This window comes from Dermacentor silvarum, chromosome 7 (genome assembly GCF_013339745.2).
Source record: "Dermacentor silvarum isolate Dsil-2018 chromosome 7, BIME_Dsil_1.4, whole genome shotgun sequence".
Taxonomy (NCBI): Eukaryota; Metazoa; Arthropoda; class Arachnida; order Ixodida; family Ixodidae; genus Dermacentor; species Dermacentor silvarum.
The window spans coordinates 100,113,674-100,127,458 of NC_051160.1; positions in this window are offsets into that span (position 1 = coordinate 100,113,674).

Genomic DNA, 13,785 nt, shown 5'->3' on the forward strand with positions numbered 1-13,785 from the left:
TCCGTAAGTGCAGGTACGGAGTCGCATACAAGATGTGACTCGTGACAAAAGCTTGTGCGAGACGAAGCGCATCCTTGCTTTTGAGACCCCCCCGCTTGTTGGAAACACGGCGGACCATGCGGCCCACCTGTTCTCCAACCTTACGGAGTTTGTGAAGTGTTGTCTCTACTCGGCGGTGTTTGTGTATGTGTATTCCAAGGACACGGATCTCCTGTGCCTCGTTAATGGGTCCACTATGTAGGGAAAGGTTAATGGACGAAGTGCACTTCGGCATGGGCCGAATGTGCACGAATTCTGACTTCTGTGGGGAACATTGGAGGCCGCAGTATGCCGCATATTCGTCCACTATATGGGCTGCGGCTTGCAGGCTGTCCTCCATGTTGCCCAGGTTGCCGTCTGTGGCCCACAGGGTGATGTCGTCGGCATAAAGCGCATGCTTTACCCCGTCGACAGCACCCAGCCGGGCCGGGAGCTGTACCATAGCTAAGTTGAAAAGGAGAGGCGACAACACAGCGCCCTGTGGTGTGCCTCGCGTGCCCAGTGGGTAAGGGCCGTATTCCTGATCTTGGATGCGAATGTATGCAGCTCTGTCAGTGAGAAAATTTTGAATATAGTTGAAAGTGCGATCGCCACAGTTAGTGGCACTGAGGTGAGCTAGGATGACTTCGTGCTTAACGTTATCGAAGGCTCCCTTAAGGTCAAGCGCTAGAATGATCTTGTCATTGTGGGGGTGTTCTATGGGAGTGAGGACTTCGTGGTGTAGTTGTAGGAGTATGTCCTGCGCAGATTTGTTGGGTCTGAAGCCGCACATGGAGTCAGCGAAAGTGTTACGCTCTTCCAAGTAGGAGGAGAGACGATCCCTGACCATAGTTTCCATTAGCTTCCCCGCACAAGAAGTAAGAGAAATGGGTCTAAGGTTATCAGTGTTGATGGGTTTCCCTGCCTTTGGTATGAAGGTTACTAGAGATGTTTTCCAATCTAGGGGGAGGGGTGTTTCTCCGGACCAGATAACATTGATGTATTCGAGAAGCGACTGGTGTGCAGTATCGGGTAGGTTTGCTAGGACTTTGACGGTGAGTTTGTCTCGCCCGGGAGCCGTGCCCCGCCTCATTTTGGCAAGAGCCGCACGGAGGTCGTGTAACTGAAAAGGAGCGTCCAGTTCCGAGTTCTCCCTGCCTGCGTAGTGATACTCGGGGCCCCGCGGGTCCTGCTCAGTGCAGAGATAGCGGTCCCGGAGCGAGAGAGCTAGCTGTGTTGTGGAGCCGTGAAAATTGTGAAAGGCTCGATGTAGATGTCTTTGTGCCTCGGCTCGCGTTTGCGCGGGGTCGATGAGACTACGGAAGAGTCTCCATGTATTGCGGCCAGACATTTGCCTGGCGGCAGTATTACATCGGCCTACCCAATTTGAATCGGCGAGCTGGGCAGCGTACTCGGCCGCCTTCTGGGTGAGATCCAGTATCCGCATGCGGAGTTTGCGGTTGTGTTTTTGTCGGCGCCATCTCTTTGTGCGCAATAATGCGAAGCAGCTTACGTTAGAGGCGCGATGGTAGGCGCCCCCGAGGCACCGGCAACAGTCACCAATGCCGCGCGCGTTCGGTGCGAACGCGGGCAAAACGCCGACGGCGTCGACAACAGTTCTGCGCGTTGCTGGTGCTGCTGCATGTCCAAATTTATACAGCTGATAAAACTACTATCCTTACTCCGTATAGCTCTCTACAAATTTGCTATCCCAATTGATGCGTCGCCTTTCAGGTGAACCTACGACAACTTCTTTTTTTAGATGCGAAGCATCCTATGGCCGGGGCAATGTCACTCCCTCCCTCCCTCCCTCCATCAATCCATCCATCCATCCATCCGCCGTGGGGCGTCCACACCCCTACTGTGCCTGCACATCCTCCTCCCCCTCCTCTCTTTGTCTCAATACCTCTCCTCCCTCCTCCCCCTCCTCTCCCTGTCTCATCTCCTCTCCTCTCGGCATTCCTCCTCGCCTCTCCGGATTGCGCAACGAATAGCAACACCTGCGGCTCCGCGCGCGATAATGCGAAGCAGCTTAGGTTAGAGGCGCGACGGTAGGCGCCCCAGAGCCACCGGCAACAGTCACCAATGCCGCGCGCGTTCGGTGCGAACGCGGGCAAAACGCCGACGGCGTCGACAACAGTTCTGCGAATTGCTGCTGCATGTCCAAGTTTATACAGCTGATAAAAAATGTCAGTTTCGCCCTAAGGGCGAAGCAATGAATGCGATAGCAACACAGCAATGTCATACGAAGTAAGGTGAGCGGCTTTGGTAGCAATATGAATTGTAGTAAACATGAGCTGATTACGTAAGCAGGTGTGCTGCGGCGTAAGTAGACCGACATGAAGGTGGTGACCGACATGTAGACCGACAAAGTAGACCGACATGAAACGGTGGTGTTGATGAGAAGCGCTTCCCGTGGGCAGCCCGTGCGAAGGGACACACCTGTAGCGCTGCACTGCCGATCCGGGCAGCATTGCGTGTGTAGCGTGCGTTGGAAAATGTGGCCCGACTATTACGAACTGAATGAATAAGCGTGGTGTGAGCGCGCACAAACACGAAGAGATCACACTGAATGACAGCAGACAACGACTGTCAAAACGCTGGCAGCAAGCATACGCCGCAGCGGGCGAAGGTACGTGCGGTCTATCGCTTCAACGGAAACTGAGCGGCGAATGCACTTAAAGGTCAGAGTCGTGTGGAGATAAGAGACGGTGCGAGCGAGCGACGAGCGCGGTTGTTGGCAGAGAAGTGCGCCCCCCCCCCCCCCCCCCCCCCTTGCTCCCTCCGGCGCTGGCTTCCTGCTTCCTTGCTTGCGCGTGGGAGATTGAGTGCGTTCGCTCTCCGTGATAGCGCGCGTCTCCGCACGCTTCCTCTCGGGCATACTGCGCGCGGCGAAGATTTTATCTATAGGGAACCTCACGGCGACGGCGACGGTGACGACGACGCCGACGGCAGAAATCCGGTTCAAGTGTCCATATAATTGCTATCGCAATAAAACTACCTTGAGTCGACCCCATGGCTGCTTCGAATACTACTCAGGGTTCCCCCACAGGAATACGGTGTAATTTTTTTATTTTGTGGCGCGCCCGCGGCGCGTAGCGTGGCAGCGTTTGGCATCGTTGATCGTGACGGCATTCTGAACTCGATGCGCATGTTTACTTGAAATATTCAAAAAATATCTGAGATGGTTTAGGGGCCCTTTAAGTTTATAACCTCATTGATTGGGAAGCAGCGTGCAATAGCAGTAGTGCACTGGGGGAGGCACCTGACGCGATTTCGACCAGCCGATTTCGCAATGGGGAAATTTTACTAGCCGCATGTACCATTAGGAAACATTGAAAACATTTCAAATGCTGACCATCTTCAATACAGCCCTCATGAACTTCAGTCACTGAATATTGCGCTACAGGGTGTGCGGCTAGAGCGCGAGCAGTTCTCAGCGTTCCCACACACCGAGGCACTACGCATCTGGTCTCGGAGTCCACGTGCGTACTTCTCAGCAGCGCCAATAGATGGCGCAGCTTGTCCAAAAAAAGAAAAAAAAGCGTGAGAGATGAGTCTGCCTGCTGCATGATGCCTTTCCCAGCGCATGTACCGGCGCGCCATGCGTTTCGCAGGCAACGCTCACGCTTCGGGTTGGTGCCTATAGGTGGTAAAGCATGTTTGTAGGAAAGCCCGAGAGAGGAGTCCGCTGCTGTGCACGTCTCATACGAGTACATACGACGTTTCTACAGTGGCAATACGTTGCGTCGCTAAACTGCTTCAGTGCGAAGCGCATGCCCGCCGACAGTTATCTTGAGATGGGTGATGGCGGATTTCTAAGCCTGAAATGCTTTTAGCTCCCGTTGTCGGCGACCTTGAATTGACCTTGAGCCAAAATCCAGAGCCGTTAACCGGCCACTCACACGAGAATATCCGGGCACTCAAACGAGAGTATCTGCGCACTCAAACGAGAACATTTGGGCATCGTTGCCAGATTGAGACGATATCATCCGGCAACCTGCCAAAAGTTAAGAAAATGCGTTATCAGGTTCCCAACCCTTTGTAGAGGACCCTATTACATTGTGAGGGCGATGCTGGGGCGAGATGCTCGAGGCTGGGAACGAAGGCAGTAACGTCGACGCAGGTCGACGTCTTTATTAAAGTTGGTGGGGCATACGAACAAGGGCTAGCGCGCGCGAGCGCGAGTCAGGACAACAGTCCTACATGGCAGTGGGGCAGAAACTCACTCAGCTCTCCTCCCCAAGCTAAAGGCGGGAAAACAGGGGAGAATGCCAGACAGGTGCTGCCATCTGTCGGGCGGCTGGCGAAGTGGACGTGGAAGTCTCGGAGGTACCTCACAACATACGCTAGTTACTTTCCAAACAAGTTACTAAACAATATTCCTTCCAATTTTTTTTCTAACGTTTGTTCACAATGACTCAAGCTGTAACTTCGAGTACGCAGAACTGTTGCACGTCATTTGCAATAGCCACGTTCAAAAGGCAGATAGAGGGCACTATACATCTTTTGGCGCTGAGACATGGTTTCCTGTGCTCTTTCGAACGCCAGCGGTCCATGAGTCGCGAGCGGTACGCGACAAGAAGAAAAAGTGGCGACAGATGCTGAGGGCACTGCTCTGTTGGAAGAAAAACGGTTGAAGCCGGTGGCACCATTGGTAGCAAGACGCCATGTGGTAGCCATTTCATGCTTACATCTACTCTCGATTACGGGAGAGCCAACATTCTTTTTTACATAAACTTAAGCGCTTGCATGTTCTGCTTCCATCCTGGGGAGATACCTTTAAGAAGCTGCATTGACACGTACATTTTGATTTTCCCGTGAGCGTTTTTACTAGGCACAAGCATATTGTCACTTTTCCGAAAGTTGCAACTAATTCTATAGTGAAAAATCATGCAGAATTGCATGGCTTTTGCGAACCTTAGAGTAATATACATTCTGGAGCGTACGCGAACACCAACAATTGCGCCAGAAAGCATGATTAGTAACCTACATAAATAGTCGACACATTTTGCCCGTAAGGCCTGCAATTAAGCTTTCAAAGACCGCTGCTTACTTTGTGTTTTAGTACCACTTGTCTTTCTTGGTAAAACCTAGGGCGCTATAACGTAAAATGATTCCAAACTGTTTTGATTCCAAACACCTGACGTCAAATTTACGTAACCACCGACGCAAGCATCGGGCGGTGACCCGCAGCGTTGTCTGAACAACCCAATCAAACATTCTCCTCGTTTTAAGAAGGTCCCCTTTGTTCGGTTTCAAAACCAATATCATCGTCTACACTCAGTGGTTTTTCTTATCTAATTGGCTGACAAGAGGCGAGGAGCACGCTCCATGGAGAGGGTATCGATGGGGCCGAGCCAGCACAGTGAAAAAAGATAATCGCATGAAGAGGGTGGTGCCGGCTTCTCCGATTGGTCCGCTTCGCCTTACTTAGCTTGCGGTGGCTGGTCGAAAATCGCGGCGGCGTGCAACGGAAGGATAAGAATGCAGCTAAAACGGATCCTCAACAAGGAAGAGTTGACAGAGCGATGTCGTATGCATGCCGAAAGTACTCGATCACGTTTTACTGCCACGCAAAAAGGTTTATCATGCGCAAATAATTACATGCTCATCAGCAGATGCGAGTAGCGAGGGTCTGAGCGATCGGCGGGCAGCCATCTTTGATTCCTTTCGGAACGGGGCAGTCTGTGGCTATTCAGAAAAATGTTCAGTTTTGTTCGGCATATTAATGCATTTTTTTCGCGTACACGTCACCTTGACGTGGTGAGTTTTCGCGGTTTTGTGACGTCGCGTGACAGACAGGTGAAGTGGGCGTAGCCAGAAAACATTGGACCAATACCAGAGAGCTAATGGTGAAAAGACATGGAATCAGGAATGATTATTTTTCTTTTCTGCGATTTAATCATGCATAATCAGTGTGTATACGCTATATCAGATGGGGAGCTATCGCGGTTTTCGTGACGTCGCGTGACAGACAGGCGAAGTTTGGAGCGGCCCGAAAATGTTTTGACCAATCGTGGAGGCTGATTGCGGAAATTGGAATCAAAACAGTTTGGAATGATTTTACGTTATAGCGCCCCTAACCTAATAAAGAGCTAGATTCATAAATAACAGTTTAGGGCATGCCTAGTTCTTCACCGTCACCAATTTTGGGCAAGCCTTGTTCTTCACCTTCACCGCCAACGTGACAATGTATATAGTTCTAGACACCTAGGTCACATAGAACACATCAACAAGGCAAAAGACATGACACAATGCCATACATGGAACTACCCGCTCGCCTAGTGTATCTGGCATGACTGGTCTGGATAAGCAGCTTCACTTTTAACAGCGGAGCTGTTTGAGCTCTTCGTTATGCCACGTAGTGCGAACAAAAAAACCTTCGCCTGGTGATGACATCTCCGCGCGTTGCCTTGCAACCACCTCGCGGTGCGGCGTGTGCTTCACCTGCTCTCCGTGCCATGCACACGTTGTCTTGACATGGGAAGTATATAAGGAGAGGGAAGGAGAGCATGCGCGCGGCGCGTGCTATGCTCTTGAGAGAGAAAGAGAAAATGAGAGCAAGAGATAGAGAGAGAGAAACGAATTGTAGCAGCACCAACGAGGCAACGCACAGAGCTGCTGCCGATGCCGTTCGCGTTTCCCCGTCTCACAGCGTTCGCGCCGAACGCACGCGGTGTCCGTGACTGCAGCCGGCGCCTCTGGCGGCGGCTCAGCATGCTTCGACCAGCCAAGCCCCTGCAAGTGTGGAGGCGCATCTTGGCCGTGACCTCAGCGGGGAGATAAAGCTCGTAGCCGCCGCGACGGCGGCAGAACTCTCATTGACACTGTGGCGAGTACGTGTGGCCTTGACATAGGACGACCGAAAAAGATCCGGACTTCCGAAGAAAAAGCCGCTCTTCTTGAAGCGCGTCGCACGGCCAAGCGAAAATGTACGCGTCGGTGGCGAGCCGATTCGGAATAGCGTGCCACTTAGCCATTTCTAGCAAAACTTAGCCAAGCCTAGTAAAACCTGGAAGAAGCTAGGTCGACCAGCAGCTCTCCTGCTTACTCCAGCTTTGCACCAGTACTGCAAGCTGCCCACATTTTTTTTTCGGGAATTAAGACTAACTGACTTGTGCGAATCTGCCTGCCTAAATTTGAGTTGGAGGTGCAGCTGCACGCAAATGTTTTTTGAGCATTGTAAAAAGTAAAGCAGCAAAGCATGTGGCGCTCATAATAATCATGACAATTTTACCGTTTTATTTAAAATAAAGCAATTTTCCTAAACAATGTGAGACTGTTTTGCAGCGAAGCGGTTGGCCTCTAGTTGGTCTGGATTTCTCGCGGCGTCGTGTTCACGGAAAAATAAAAACTGCAGCGATGGAAGTGAAAAGTGCGTACAAAATTTGGTATTATCCATATAACGTACAGCACATCATTAATTTCAATAAGAGACGAACTCGAAACGAGCATCCAAAACATATCATAGATTATAAGGCGCTCCTCATAACAATGCGAAGCATGTAGCGCGCCCCTCTTAGGTTTCCCGGTAACGATTACTGTTACGCAAGCTGCCGCGGCGACGGCAGCTTGCGACGTGGGAGCGACGTCACTAGCCTTTCATATATAAAAGAACTTTCCTCACAACTGATTTTACTGTTGGTGCAGAACCGTTATGGGTAGGCGGCGCATAGTTAGGACTCCTGAGGAGCAGCGTGAATACGCGGAGCGGCAAAAGGGGGAAAACGAAACGGCAATATACGAGCAGTGTCGTTGTGCTGCCAAAATTACCTCTACTCCCATTACTACCATTAATTACTCTCAATTGTCATTACTACCATCACTCTCCAGCTATAAAGCATTGCACACCCCCCTCAGCAGTTGTAGTGACGGTTTCAAACAGCTTAGTTAGACATCCACAACCGCAGGGCCATGATGGCCAGTCGATCTTTTTTAGCAGAGACAGAAAAACAAAATTTTTGTCAATGAAATCACCTGTGTAACTTTTCTTGCGAAATTTTTGGAGTTGTTCTGAAATTTTTTTTTGCGTAAGTGCTCATTTAAAACTCTATTCAGCCCCGTCAATTAGAAGCGTATTGTGTCTATTCAACGCCGTGCACGTATTTTGACATGCTGGTTACTGCAAGCAATAAAAAAATTCGTGAGCCATTCCACTCTGTGAAAGTGGATGACCATCGAAGCTGTTTAGCGCACGACACAAAGGTGACACAAAATTTTCAACAAAGGTACGGATATATTTATTGTCCTGATCGGTGGTCATCGTGACGATAAGTACGTACACTCATTCATGTATCCTCTCTGTTATTAAATGTGTCCGTCATGTAAGACGGACATGCCCCCTTTAGCAATGGCCCATACCTCCGTAAATGCGGCCTCCCCATTACATCGACCGTGAAATTCTACGCTGGAATGATGAGCGCCAACGGAGCCAGCTGTGGAAGACGATGACGATGAATCTTTGAGAAAGGGCACGAGCGCGTTTGCGCGGTGGCGCCGAGAGGTGCCAACCCTTTCCCCTCAAACGCACACTACGTCACGCACTACGTCATACATTCACAGAGACACATCGTTTTAGACACAGGTGGTCGTTAAACCGAGCTCCGATGCGAGCGGCAATATGCGTGTGCTCTTGTTAGCTCTTTCACTCTCACATGTTAGGGGCGAGTTCTTCAGCGCGGACGGCATAAAATCCCGGATCATAGCCATAGACAGCTTCGCTGTAAAAACTGAAACGCAATAGAGTTTCCAATTACTACACATGAAAGTAAAAAAGTATTATTACTGCTATTATAATTGTCGTTATTATTATTATTATTATTATTATTATTATTATTATTTTATTATTATATTAATGCACAATCTATCTATCTTTATATGGGACTAACTTTTGCCAATACTTGGAGAGATGCGTTGAACGTATGAAACTCAGCCAGTTTATTCTTGCCCTGCTTTTTGCGCACGTTGTTTTTATTTAGTGACAAGTAAATTAAAGTTTCTGTAAAATGTTTTCAACAGGTTTTTTCATTGCCCAGGCACTTCCTGAGGAGTCAGTCCAATACGGAACACACTGGGTGGCTAACTACGAAAACTTGACGGTAAGCGCTGTACATCAGTCGTTGAACATTCGAGGAAAACCATAAATGGTTAGCAACATCACTGTGATTATTCGGCAGCGTCTAGGATTGTGTGAGTGTTGCTTTATTCGCAAGGTCACTCAACCCTCGCTAAGGCAGAGAGGTTTACACACGTAGACAGCACAATTATCTCGCGGTATGTATTCGTGTCAAGCTAAATGCATTCGCATGACACGTATTATACACCTTACGTGCAATTAACCGAGGCCAACCTGGACCTGCTTTCGAAGGTACAAAAGCCCAGGAGCTTGCTATTTCACAAGAATGCATGTTCCCTTGTTGACTTGACACTATTTATTTCAACCTAAAGGAAAGTATGTAGAATTTCGTGATTGCGGCGACATTAATGATACAACAATAATACAGCAGTGAAGTCGTACTTTTTTGTTGGGTGTTTTGGCTCGTAAGAAACGTCATTTTTCGTAGCATCATTGTTTTACCAGCGTGTGAGAGTGACGGCGAAGATGCCGTATTACTCATTCAATTCCAACTTGTCAAAAAAATGCACTCACGATTGACGTGTGCGTTACATTCGAGTAAGAAAGCAAAAGTATGATAGTGACGTACTAGCGTCATTGGCTAAAAAAGATTCCTAATCAAATCCACACGTCGCTGCGGCTGAGGGAGCTGCGGTTACACTGTGTTTGCTCATTCGGCTCGCAAACTTTGCTATCTCAATTGCCATTTACAGATCCGAATATGAGATACTCTCTGTTCTTAATGGTTCTGAGGAGGCCACCCACAGCGAAGATTGGTACTGTCTTGTCTCTTGAAGCTAGGATGCAATACATTTCATTTCTTCAATGTGAAGAAATATCCATTGCTTATTTCGTGTTTTTATGCCAAATTTGTCAGTGAATAAACTCTAAAATGTTATTTCTATTGCCCAAATTTGAAAATCCGATTGCGTGTATTGCGTGTAGCAATCGATAAAACCACAACCTCTGATTTGTGCTGTAAAAATGAGGTGTCCCTTTGCGATTAAGGGCGCGCTACAATTGAGGAAATACGGTGCGTAACATGTGCTATATGAATTCATTGGTTGCTGATGACGCTCACATTGAGATGATCACTGCGCCGGTAAGGAGAGCCTAGTGGCGTAGATGCACAGCCAGTCACTACAGTTAGGCGTGTGGTAATTTTGTTCTGCGTCATTTGATTTTGGCCTGAAGTCTACGTCTTGAGCTTCACACTGAAATAATAGGTTCTCTGCGCAATCAACTCATGTTAATTGCAGATCGCACACAGCGCTACGAATTGTTACCAGCGACAACTCGCGCTGATTTTTCTTTATATAACGAAGTCTTATGGTCACAAAACGCAAGTTGAATCTTTCGAGGACTCGGGAAAATCATATTATTACATAAAGTCACCAAACTGACCAATTCTTGTCGTTTTTTAAGCACTGGATGTAGTGTATATATTTGCAAAAAAAACAGTCGAATTCAGCAGGCAATCATGTAGAATTGTGTGCTACCAATAATGCTCTAGCTGCTTTCTTTTACGACTGAGGCAATCCGCGGCTTATTAAAGAGAAAATAACTTCCCCTTGTAGCAATACGAAAACGCATTTATGCTCAGCTAAGCCTCAATTCTGATGTTCCCGTTCATCACTAAGTAAACAGGTTTCTCAAACGTAAGGATTTTCAGCTATCACTTTTTTTCTCAATCCAAATTCAATGCAGGTCCCCACTCGAGGACTGTCGTCTCTACAGCGATGATTGTATGTCGTGCAAGGTAGGAAGTCAGTACGCCTTTTATTACATCATTGTGTACCACCATTTCGAAATCTTGAACCCGTTTAAATGTTCCTCCTTTAAGGTTGCTGCGTTCTACCTGTGTTGTTGTACGCAATGCAAATGGGAGTAAACAGTACCTCGTCATTATTTCTATACCGTTCTACTTGTAATGGTACTTGGACAGTACATGTTACGCTTGTGCATCTGAACAATGGAAATACTGTGGCTGAAGCAGCGATAAGTAGCTCCGATGGAACGTTAGTTCGGTCGGGCCTGCGTTAAATATTTATTTTTGCCTAATGTACACTGAATATCCGAATTATTACCTCTCAAGTGAAGATAATTAAAATATAATTCGCACTGCTTCAGAGACGGAGCCTGACTTGCTTGATTTAACAATTGGTCACTTCCACGACTGAAGAAGTGTGTAAATTGCAGTCCACTCTTAAAGGGAACATTCATATCTGCGCATTCACATCACTGGGGTCCCCTAGCTGCAATTGCGTGTGAAAGTAATGTCAGTATCCTCCAAAGGTGTATCGAAAGAAATCGGACGTTCGAACCATGAGTTATCTGGGGCAAATCTAAGCGACTTTAATCTTGCGCAGAGGAAAATCGCGACATTCTCAGTAATGAGTATTCCCTTCAGCAGTGGACACCTCGGTACATTCATGGATGGATAACAAGACAAGTGAAAAAGGGTACAGAATACCAAAGCGTGGTGTTCGGGACGGCGCTGGTTTTACAAGTCTACTTACTGAGAAAAGTTTTCGCACGAACATCTCTGCGTCAGCATTGTTCAGAGTAGTCGGGCACTATTAGTGCACAAGCACGTTTAAAAGAATGTTCGTAACAATACATAGGATGTTTTCTTCTTTCACAGCAAACTCAATATCCAAAATTTTTATTATTACATTCATAAGAAATTGAAAGCGAACTGAAAACCATCTGTAGTTACGAAAGCAAGCCCTTGTATGGGTGGATGCGATAAACATGTAAAAAATTAATCGGCCCTTCCACTCTGTGAAGATCGTTAACGAGCGAAGCTCAAACGTTCGGCCCCGGTGTTTATCACTAGGTTAATTCCGAGGGTTTATAAAGTATTTCTCAATTATGAGGTTACACACACGTTCGGCTGCGACGAAGCCAACGACGTCGCTGACGGTATGCCCGCAGTCCGCCGTTGTCGCTTGCGTTTGATGTCTCGAGTTTGGTCAGGGGCGTGGTTAGCAGCATTGGACTGTCATTTCCGCTTGCGATTCTTTGAAATTGAATTGGTTCAAATCAAATATGTCCGTAACGTAAGACAATGAATGGCTCATAACCCCTTAAGCAATGGTTCATGCCGCCGTAAACATGGCCTCCCCATTACGATGGCAGAAGAGAAGGGAAATTGTATGCTGGAATGATGAGTGGCAACGCAACCAGCTGTGGAAGAAGACGACGACGATGAACGCTGGAGCAGTGGCACGAGCGCGTGCCGAGCACGAGTACGAGCGCAACCCTATAGGGGCGCCAACAACGACGAAGACGACGACGTTCGAGCCAATGCTGATGATAGTTTTCTGTACGCAAGCGATTTCACCAAGCCATTATCCTATTTCGCCTAAACATATAAAGCTTCGCTTTAAAAGCGGCGGCCAGCCCTCGCGTCTTCATGACTCGGAGAATGTAAATTGTTTGAAACTCCGAAACACTCGACGGGCTTGAGGATTAGCGCGTGCTCCCACGAATGCTGACGGAGTGTTAATGCGCTCTGACAAAAACGCTTGTGGAAGCCGTATTCTGGGACCAAACATAAAAGCTACGGACACGACCTGATTCGTCGACTTCCAAGGAACCAGGAGACACAAGACTTGTGAGTGTTCACCCAATATATACTGTGAAATCGAACTCGAACTGTTCTGACCACAACGGGCAGGCAGCTGAGGCTGGAACGCCGGTACCGGCGGCGCACGTGCCGAGTGTCGCGATGTCGAGCGTGTGGGGTTCGAGCGACGCTGCAAATACAACGACGACGTTGAAAACAACATCATCGAAGGCGCCTGGGCCCAAAACGGACTCTGAGCGTCATGTAATGGATTATCAAGAAGAAGGGGATCCCAGTGCGGGCATTTTGGTGACCGCGGGTCCTTCGACTCCATCGAATGGCAGAGAACCGAACAAAACACGAGAAGCCGGAGACTGACAGACTGTATTAACACTTCGCCAAAGGAAAGAGCAAGCGAAACAGAAGAAGAATCAAACAAAGGGATCGAGTCAGGTCAGCGGAGAGCTGCGAGCAGCGTATCAGACCGCAGGAACCAGTCCCTTTACTAAGAAGATGCCGATCTACAAGAAGCTGCCGCCGCTACCCAAAGAAGATTTTAAAGTGATTGTCAGACCACACAAAAGACTCGCCATAAGGGATTTCATCAGCCCCCAACTAGCCGAAGCCGTTACCAAAGCGAGCGGAGGCCAGGTCAGTGCTGAAAAATTTCTCTTACGCCGAAATCCAGGATCTAATATCTTTATAATATCGACACCAGAACAAGAAACGGCGGAAAAATTCAGAAAACTAACTTCGATCAGCCTCAACGGCAAGGTGCACGATATAAACGCTTACGTAGCAACCGGAGAAGGAACGCTCAAAGGTATTATAGTTATACACGGACTGCAACCAAAGATGGACCCCGTGGAGCTGAAATACAACTTACGAATAAGAACCCCAGGAGTAGAAATCATCTACGCTAGAATGCTCGGGGAATCAAAGACAGCCGTTATTACATTTTATGGCAATATTCTTCCCAGGCAAGTCTATTATAAGGGGGGTGAGTTGACCTGCTTCTTTTACAAAAATACAATTCAAACATGTAAAATGTGTTGCCAAATTAGGGCATAGGACCGAC